This window comes from Wolffia australiana, chromosome 2 (assembly GCF_029677425.1).
Source record: "Wolffia australiana isolate 7733 chromosome 2, ASM2967742v1".
In the NCBI taxonomy this organism is placed as follows: domain Eukaryota; kingdom Viridiplantae; phylum Streptophyta; class Magnoliopsida; order Alismatales; family Araceae; genus Wolffia; species Wolffia australiana.
This window is the reverse complement of record NC_135836.1, coordinates 25,886,029-25,896,351: the sequence shown is the minus strand read 5'-3', so window position 1 is coordinate 25,896,351 and position 10,323 is coordinate 25,886,029. Positions and strand designations below refer to the sequence as shown.

Genomic DNA, 10,323 nt, shown 5'->3' with positions numbered 1-10,323 from the left:
ACATTGATAAGGAGAGAGAAGAAATTAAAGGCTAGGATTGCTTCAACTTACAACAGCCATAACTGTTGATCTTTCCCTCCTCTTTCTATCCATATCCTCTGATCTATACATAGAGGCTTGGATCATTGTAAAAATCATCTTGAACTTGCTTACTACTTTTGTGGGCTGGTTGAAATAGAGTGAGTTTTGAGATCCATAAAGATTGTTATTGGTGTCTTGGGTGTGTGGGAAGAGACAAAAGAGAAGAGGGGGAGCTTACCGGCACTCACAAATGGCCATGATCCTGGCGGAACGTAAGGATCTAAGGTAAGTGTCTTCGCCTTACGTTGTTTCTCTCCCAACATCATTATTATCATAGTAACAGTTTTTTATCAATGTTTCATTTATCACTTCACTTATATACGTCCCCATTCTCTCATCTCTCCATCCTTGCCATCATACCACTCCATATCCAACCACTATCCTCGTTCATACCGTCGTTCATCGTCATATCCATCACAATCACTCACTCTTTTCTTTCAGATAAATTAGCTCATAATTACTTATCTTTTATCTATATCACTAGTTCACGTCCTCAAATCTTGCTTTCGTTGATCCTCTCATCCATCATCACTAGTATAAGAAAGTAATTCCTTAATCATAATTCCCTGTGGAGACGATCCGTATTCATCACTAACTAATTATTTTTAACTACGATTAAACAAATTTTTATTGAATAATCTCAATCACCAAAGACAACTTTTAACCCTAAAATTGAGATTATCAACTATCTCATTTTATGTGTGGGCGCAGATCCCATTATTCTTTTTGATAACACTACATGGATGAATCATGATATTTAAAACATAAAATTAGAAGGAATATATGTCAATTAAATATTAAAAAATAAAATAAATGAGACTTTCTTGATGGGTACTAGCACACAAAAGGCAGAAGCACATGTGATACCATCAATTAGATGGAGAAAACTATGTACGTATAGGCTTTAATTATATTTTTTCTACATTCATACTACACATAATTTATAATATATATTGGAAAATTGTTAACTCACAGGATTTAGGTTTAAAAAAAATATATTATGGATGCAAATGATAGATAATGAGAGGCCTAAACCATGATGTGGATCAGAATATGTTTCCCCGTATAAAAGGAGGGGGAGAAAAGATCCGACTTCACCCTGTTGAGAGACCAGGTCAAAACAGACATGATTCTGGAAATGACTTGATAAATTTGAATTTGGAAGCTTTTTTCTTGTTGGATGATAGAATAAACCATGGATCACATCTGAGTTTCAAGATATAATTGCCGGTAAATTCAATGGAGAAGAAGAAATTTTACCATCTTGAGCCCTAGCTGATGTAACAAAAAGTTTCATGTAGTCCTTTTGGTTCTTCAACTCTTTCGATTCTCTTTGTTGCTTGCTTACCATTAAGTAAGATACCTTGGATCCAAGGATTTCCAACGCATCATATCAAGCTAAAACATTCCACATGTTGCAAAAGTTACATTATTGTTTATTCAAACCTAATAGAAACTTGATTCCACTACATGCTGCCACGATCAACCTCCACTACTTTGTGGCAAGCACCCACAACCAAAGGTTCAAATTACAAGTTGACATAAACTGATATTTTCTAATTCTTTTTGTTCCAAAAAAATTACCCAAAACCTAATTAAAATCAAATAGATTACATAAAATAGACAAAATATTAAATAAATATATATTTATGCAATAAAAGTAGTTAACAAATTTTTTCACTGGAATTATTTCATAAAGAATGACACCAAATAAAAAATTCAAAAAGACTTAAAATTATAAAACATCTAAAGATATTATTACTTTTAAATCATAAATGAGAAACTTAAACTGAATTTTGAAAAATATTTCATGGTTTATTAATATGCTGTCATTACGGAACTTAAATCCTTGTAAAAGCGTTATGCAGGCAGAATAATTTTTGGAATAGTCCCTATTTTTATTTTGTGTAGTGAAACATTAAATTTAAATTATGGTATTTGTTACACCAAACGCCATTGTAAATCTCAATATGAAATAGCTTAAATGATTGTGGAAACTACCATGATTTTAAACGACAGTGCATGAATAGACTTATTTTTATGAGGCCATACCCAGCCAATCATTGTCACCTGCACAGGGTTAAGGATTTAATAGTATCAATATCATTCAGCTTGCAAAGGCCATATATGAAGATCCAGGATGAGTTATGCTTCCAAATTTTGAGGGCTGCTGTGCAGCTCATAAATAGGCCCCTTAATACTGTACAAAACATCAAAGATTTATCATTATAGTTATAGGCCAAGGAAGAGAAGTCATTTCATTATCCATCAAGTTTCTTGGTGCTCATAATTGTAGTAAGGATGGAGTTATTTAACAAGTAGAAGATGTTCATAGGATAGAGTGATTCCCATGATCTTGACCGTCTATAAGACTCTTTGTGCCTACATTTTTATTTCTTTCTTCATGCTGTTGATAGAAATTTTGTTTTTTCCCATAAAGTTTCTCAGTATTCCATTATATTTAATATATCTGAGTTATATCAAACTTTAATTTCCTCACTTCAACATTACTCTTACCTATTACATAATGTAAATTTCCATGGAAATATTGTGCAAACCACATAAAATTTGCTTTATTTGTATGTCTTATGGTACTTTTCTAACACCCTTTACATATTTTTTAGCATTTTTACATTCTGAATACCATCAATTAACAAATATTTTGAATTTTTTCCTGATAATTCAATACCATTATAAGTGCATTTGAGATACATTTCTCTCTTGAAATGCATTAAATCATCATACCACCCAGGGAATTGGAATAAAAACATCCGGCCAACATCTGTAGCTATTAGCAATGAAATACATGCAATTTAATTTCTGAGAACGAATAGGGTTACTTACATCAAAACCATTATTACATAAAAAAAATATAATGATATCCCAAGTTTGTGATATTGTTTTAGCTTCATTTTTCTATTTATTTGCCTTTTTTCACTATTCATCATTTATCTCTTCCTCTTAAGAACTTGAAATTTTGAGTTGCCTACTCTACCCACCTAACCTCTAAATATTGTATTCATCATTTCAGAGATCAAGAGGTAAAAATAATCATTTTTCTATTTGGTCCAAAAAAACGTTTCTTTACTTCAAGTTTTGTCAGAAATTAAGTTTTAAATTCATAAAATAACTTTATGGAATTAATAATAGGATTAAAGTAGTTTTACATGATTTTGGTATTTTTATTTAACAGCTCAATCGGTAAGGAAATAATTTCTGAAATCAATAAATATATTTCTAAATAAAATAAATATGTTTCATACACTTTTATGGGTTAAACGATTCTCACCACATGTCAATGTCTCATCGGAAGACATGCCATTAAGACATCATGGTTCACGATGAAATAATTTCTCAAGGATTTTCTGTTGATTAAGGTCAAAGAGATAGGCGGCCCGTTATGAGTGGCTTTTTAAGTGTCAAATATGTTTCAAGGGGTCTGCATACATGGAGGTGATAACTAGCAAATTATAATGTTAAATTGATGTATATTGTATTACATATATGTGTTTTATTTGCCATATTTGCATGTTATCATACATAAATGCGCATAAATGATTTGCATTCTGATTTTTTTAACTGCTTCTAATTTTTTCATATTTTTAACATGGTATTTAACCTCTGTGCATTGAATAAATATTTTTACGTGGCATAAAACACTTGGATAAAGGTTGGTAAAGGTTTTATTGATTTTTTGTAATTTGTCCACATTTGATTATAATTTCTGACCATATTATAGCCAAGAAATGAATAATAGAATTAAACGAATGTGTTTTATTAATTATTTAGTATTTTAAAATGACTCTTATTTATGAAATTTATGCTATCCAAGTTATTCACCTGAAAATTTGGCCGAATGATTGGATGTGTTAAACGAGCGCATTATTGGCTCACTATGGCATAACAATGCACGATGCCATGATGAGCAAATCATTACTCGAAAGGAACAAGTGGTGCGGTCAACGAGGAAATGGTATGCTATGTTTTCCGTATTATTGTTTATTTCGTGTAATAAATGCATGCGGAAAATTGATCTCTGCAGGAATTTGTTAAGTGAGAATATTTGTCGTACACCCAGTCGATTAGCAGCGTGCATTGATTGCATGCGTCAACTGACACCACGTGCATTGAATAGAGGTAAGCTTACTGCAATTTTTTTATTAGAACAAAGGAGATGCAAGGTAACATGGCGCGACCTCAGCCACAAAAAATGAATATTTTATATTCTCTCTTTTGACACTAATGATTACACCATTTCAGAGTGCAAATATGTGGCAGCGCGCGATCCGAGGGCGGTGAAAATAGGGCGACAAATCAGAAATGCCATTTCTATCTGCTTGGAGGAGAGATAAAATTAATCCAAATACTAGGATTAATCACCAGTAAATGACTGTGCTCAAATTTTGACGGTAGGTTTGTCTTTTCATCCTTTAGATCTAAACAATTGGATTTTTAAATGGAGGTTTGGAAGAAGGAAAATTCACTTTTGAAAGCTCTCCCCAAGTATTTGGCCAGGAAGGACACAGGTGATGCTTTGGAAGACGACATATCTTGGTTCATCATTAAAAGTTGTAAGTTTCTAATTTGCTTTTTGAACTTCTTCTTGGATGATTCTAAACCGCCAAGGCAAAGATGAAATGTACATTCCCTTGAAGTTGATTTGAATGGAAATTAGCGTTCCATTTTTATATTGATTCAATAATTGACTTTTAATCCTTAGTTCTACATTAATTTTCATCTAACTTGGCATCTTATATCTCTAGATTAGGGTTAAATTTCCCTTTTAATTCATCTTCTCCTAAATTATTTTAGTTTCTCTCTCGGTTAATTCATCCACTTTCTCCCTCTAGATTTAGAAATTTATTGTTTGAAAATTCAATTCAATATATCAAAAACCTAACCAAAACTTTCATCCAAAAATTTGTCGATCTTCAAGTCCAATTTAAAAAACCCCTTTCTTGCTTATTAAATCCCAAATTATAATGCAGAAAAAATATCTTCATAATTATGTCAATTCGAATATTGGTACTCCGATAAATTGACGTCAGAACAATCCTATCTATATTGTGTTGACCGAAAATATTAATATCAAAATTAAGCTTTTGCTAAATTCTGATAAATTTCAAAATAAAGTTAAATACTATTAAGGCCTATTAAATGCAAAATTAATTTATTAATGAAATAATTCATTTGAAATATGATACAAATTCTTGCTTATGACCCCCCTGCTGTTCGACCCCTTGCTTTATCTATACATATTATTTAGTAATTCAAGGTTTAATAAATTTTATTGTATTAGTCTAAAAGTGAAAATAATGACATCTTTAGACACCCAAATTTCAGCTTATCAAATGGCACCATTGCCGAAGAGGCACAGTGAGTATCAAAAATTATAAATCAATAATATTTATATCTATTATGATTAACATTTTTTTGCTATATTCTTGAATTGAATTCAGTTTTGCATTTATTTTTGAATGTTTAAAGAGAAAATAAAAAAAATGAGTTTGTAATTCTAATTCTGTTATGTTTATTTTTCTTGTTCAGTAATCTGATTTTCCTTACTATTTGTTTAATTGACATTGTATGAATGGTAGGAGATCCTTAAAACCTCAGATATAGGATCTTGAGGTGACCAGTAGAAGAAGTCCCAGTATCGATGATATTTTTCAGAGTTCCATGGAAGAAAATCAACAAACTGGTGAGAGTTGAACAATCAAAGTTGTAGAGTTGAACAAGGAAAGAGAAGAATGAGGTTGAGAGTATTCTGGTCTTGTAGAGAGTGAAACCTACACTAAAATTTCTGCTCCTCTACACAAAAATGTCAAATTTTGAATTGACCAAAATATGATCAATCAACTACCTACATTTCAAGGATGATTCAGTGTAGAACCTTATGAGATTTTAGAATAATATAACCAAATATGTTCGGCTTATAGCTATGCAGGTGTCCCTCAAGAAATTCACAAACTCAGGCTATTTCAATTTGCTTTGAAAGATAGGGCCAAAGAGTGGTACAAAGGAATAGGTCAAGAATTTAAATCATGGACTAAGACACTATCTAGTTGTTTAAAGAAATTCTGTTCTTATGGATTGACCGCTTCAATTACAATGATATAAGAGATTTCTGTCAGGGAAGTGACACCCTGGGAGAAGCATGGGAAAGGTTCATGGCACTTACTAGGAAGTGTCCACATCGCAAAATTTCATCTCATGAGTTAGTTTAATTTTGTTATGGGGGCTTGCATGATCAGGAAAAACATCTAGTAGATATATCTAGTGGAGGAATGTTCCTTGACACTAATGCAGATGAACCCATGAAACTAATGAAAAAGTTAGTGGAAGATTGGTTATATAGACAGTTTTTCTTACACTAACCAATACGCAGGCCTAAAGCGTGGAGGAATCATTGACGTCAAAGCAGTCGATCCAGAGATAAGAATTGACAAATTGGAAAGAGACATGAGGAAAATTGGTAAAACAATAGAAGATAAGAGTAATACTTTTAAATCCTTTGCAGGAAACTAAGGAGAACGCAAACACATATGATGGCAACACATCTTCTAACGTCCCTAGTTGTTTTTGTTCTAGTGAAGAACATTCTGATGAATCTTCCCCATGATTGAATAGGTAAATGCATCTGGGAGACAAGATGCAGGACACACTCAATGGAATGCAAGATCTAGTTATGCTAATCAGAATTAGAATAAAGGAGCAAACAACAACTTCACATCAAAGCAATGTCCCAGCAACAACATCCACAAAATTTTCAAAATTACTCTAGACCTTTTTACTCTCATCCAAACAACAATAATGAAAACACTAACTCAACTTAATAGATCTTATCTGGGAAAGGCAGTAAGAGACGAAGAGCATGCATGAAGAAACGAAGATGTTGATGTAAACCTTAGAAGAACACAAGAGAGAAATTAAAATGCTCAAGCAAGGACAAGGCACAAAAGCACCACAACCTACCCTCAGAGTGAAAGGTAAATTGGAAGACATCATGGTAATGTCACCACACCGATTCAGGGTCAGCGCTTCGCGCACGCGCGCTCGCTCTGCCGCTACTCAAGTGTGCCGGGGCGGGCGCCGCACGCCCGCGGTCCTAGCGATCACACATGCCACCCCTGCCTTGAAAATGACACGTCAGCAGCACCCGTGTCCACACTAGCGCTCAGCCCGCGCGACACCACCGCATTGGACACCCCCGAGCTCGGCGCTGTGGCCCAGCACTACCTGCAGGAGCGCTATGCGCCCTCTGTGTCGTCCCGGCGCTCTTAGTGCAGCACATGCCTTAGTCTCCTAGTGGTATGTCTTCCGGCCCCACGTTCCGCACACGCAATGCGCGCGCTGCCCACGCGGTTGCTGCACGAAAATGCCCACAACTCCACACGCTGCACCCACGGCATGCCGCTTGGCCTGCGTATCTCGCACTCGCGCGTAGTGCTCAGCGTTGGCGCGTAGCGCTAGCGCCCGTGCGTAACGCTTGGCGTTGGCACGGCGCTTGGCGCGTGGGCACACACTGATCTGCCTGTGCGCCTAACACGTGCAGACCATACCTGATCCATCCTGCCTTGGGCATGGACGAACACGGCACAGCCTGCCGCGCATCATCACGTATAGTGGCAATGGCCTAAAAGATCAGGTATTTCGGCATTGCTACCCATGATGACTCAGTGCTTCGAATATCGTGAGCCAAATTACATGGACACACCCTCCCAATAAGCACGCATGCCTCAAGGCAAGGAATGCCACCTAGTAAGGGGCCAAACACGCCCCCGCTGCCAGAACTTTTCGACGCCCGTTGCTCCGATTCATATGCTCGCCTCAGGTCCTCAAACTGCCATAAGTCTGAGTCGCGCTCCCAGGTGGCTGATTCCTCTGGTTTGTTCTTCCACTTAATTAGGTACTCAATCTTGTGATAGCAACCGTGACGTCCTCTCCGGTCAATTTCCCGCATCGCGAGAACAGCTTCTGCTTCCTGGTCGAAATGCGCTCGCACATTTGGTGGTGCACGATGGGGCTGGTTTCTCGCCGCTTCTTCGGGATCTGGTATATATTTCTTCATAGCCAACACATGGAAGACCAGATGAACCGCCAGCCGATGGGAAATGTTGAGTCGGTAGGCAACCCATCTAATTTTCTCTACCACCTCGAAAGGTCCATCATAGCGGGGTACTAGACCCTTGTGACGCTGCTTCACTTGCTTCGTCTTCAACATTGCGTGTTGGTCTTGAACAAGACCTTGTCACCAACTTGGAACTCTACGTCCCTCTTGTGTTGGTCGGCATACTTCTTCATTCTTTGAGCAGCACGCTCCAATGCCTTGCGGGCCTCCTCCATGCGAGCATGATAATTGCGCGCAAAGCGCAAGACCGTAGGGATATGCCCATTCCCTTTCCTCTTCATCACTTACGAATGAGTCAGTGGTTGTCTTCCCTTTGCAATCTCGAATGGCGAGTGACCCGTAGCCGAGCTCTAGTTAATGTTGTGTGCAAATTGCGCTGCATCCAGAAGCTCCACCCAATTCTCCTGATTGACCGAAACGTAACGCTGGAGGTATTCTTCAAGCATGGAATTGACATGTTCCGTCTGACCATCTGTCTAGGGGTGGAAGCTCGTAGAAAATTTGAGCTTGAACCCATGTACTTGAAAAGCGACTCCCAGAAACGACCAGCGAATCTTGTATCTCTGTCGCTAATAATGTCGGGTGGGAGACCACAGTACTTCGCCACATAGGACATGAACAGACGAGCCACGCCATCTGCGTGCACTCTCGATGTGTTGGGGATGAACGTCGCATATTTGGAGAAGTGATCCATGACAACTAGGATGGCTTCGTGCCAACCCACGCGCGGAAGGCAAGTGATGAAATCCATCAAAATAGACTCCCACGGTCTGCTCGCCCTCGGGAGAGGTTCAACCGTTCCAACTGCCTTGGCCTTCTACATCGCGTTCCATTCCCAGTCAGTGATAGCTGCTGGACAGGAGTGCAAGCGCCCAGTCATGCCCTAGGTGTCCGGCGTGGGGAGCGTCGTGCGCTTCGTAAAGGAGTTTGCGGCCCAACCCAACCGCGTGTGGCACATACGGCTTGTTCCCATTTGCATATATGATGTCATCCTCAGTCCAGAATCTCCTTGTCTCGCCCGCAACAATGCGTTTCATCAGGCGAACGGCTTCCGAATCATCTTTCAGCACCAACCTGATTTCTTTTTTTATTTATTTATAGCAAAATCATAATTTTTGAAAGAGTCTCGGGCCTTTCTTCTATCACCCCAACAAGATGAACAGGTCAAAAAGAAAACAAGGAAAACTCCTCTGTCAAGGATTGACAACTAAGAAAAAAAAACTGAACTTGAAGAACAACAAAGTTTGATAGTGGTGGTAAAAATGAAATAAAAGATCAAACCCTGAACCCTCTACTGTTCCTGCGACCTCTGGCCTTCTCGAATTTCCTTCCTTTGGAGCGCACATAGGGCTTGGTGTTGCTGTTCGGCACACCAGGAGCCTTGCCAAAGTGCTTAACCGCCTCTCTGGCGTTCTTGGGTCCTCTCAGAAGAACCATGTTCTGTCCTAGAGGAGCGCGAAGAGCGAGCTGATCAAAAGTCAGGCACTCCCCACCAGCCTTCAAGATCCTCGCTCTAGTTCTCTCAGTGAATCTCAAAGCCGTCACCTTCATTGCAGGCACATCATAAACTCTCAAATCATCGGTGACCATTCCAACGATCACTGCAGTCTTGTCTTCCTTTCCCTTCATATATTTGATGAGCTTGGACAGAGAAATCGGTTGGCCTGTTAATCTTGCTCATGAACAGCCTCTTGAGAATAACTGTATTGAAGTTGCTACCGGTCCTCCGAACAAGAAACCTGTAAAGCTTCACGAGAAGCTTGAGGTAGATATCGTTGGACTTCGGCGCAGTGTGCTTAGTCTTCTTACTTTTATCACCGGCAACGAGATCGATACCCATGGTTGCCTCCGCCTGCTCGCTCGGCTGCCTTAGGGTTTCACTCCGCTCTCTAGACCTGCACCAACCTGATTTCATTGAGAATGCTTCCTTGGACTGTTGAAAGTGCGGCCACAAACACTTCTGGCTCTTTGCAGCTTAGGGCGTCGGCCACTTGATTGGCGCGCCCCGGCTTGTATTTCAAGTCGAAGTCAAAGTCGAACTCCGCCAAAACGTTTTGCCATCTCGCTTGCTTCGGGGTCAGCTTCTTTTGTGACTCGAAGTAACTGGTGGC

General features: G+C 38.6%; 1 pseudogene; it reads right to left on the bottom strand.

Moving 5' to 3' along the window:
- Positions 1-9,412: 9,412 nt before the first annotated feature.
- LOC144715698 (large ribosomal subunit protein eL18x pseudogene) lies at positions 9,413-10,085 on the bottom strand (annotated as a pseudogene).
- Between the last annotated feature and the right edge of the window lie 238 nt (positions 10,086-10,323).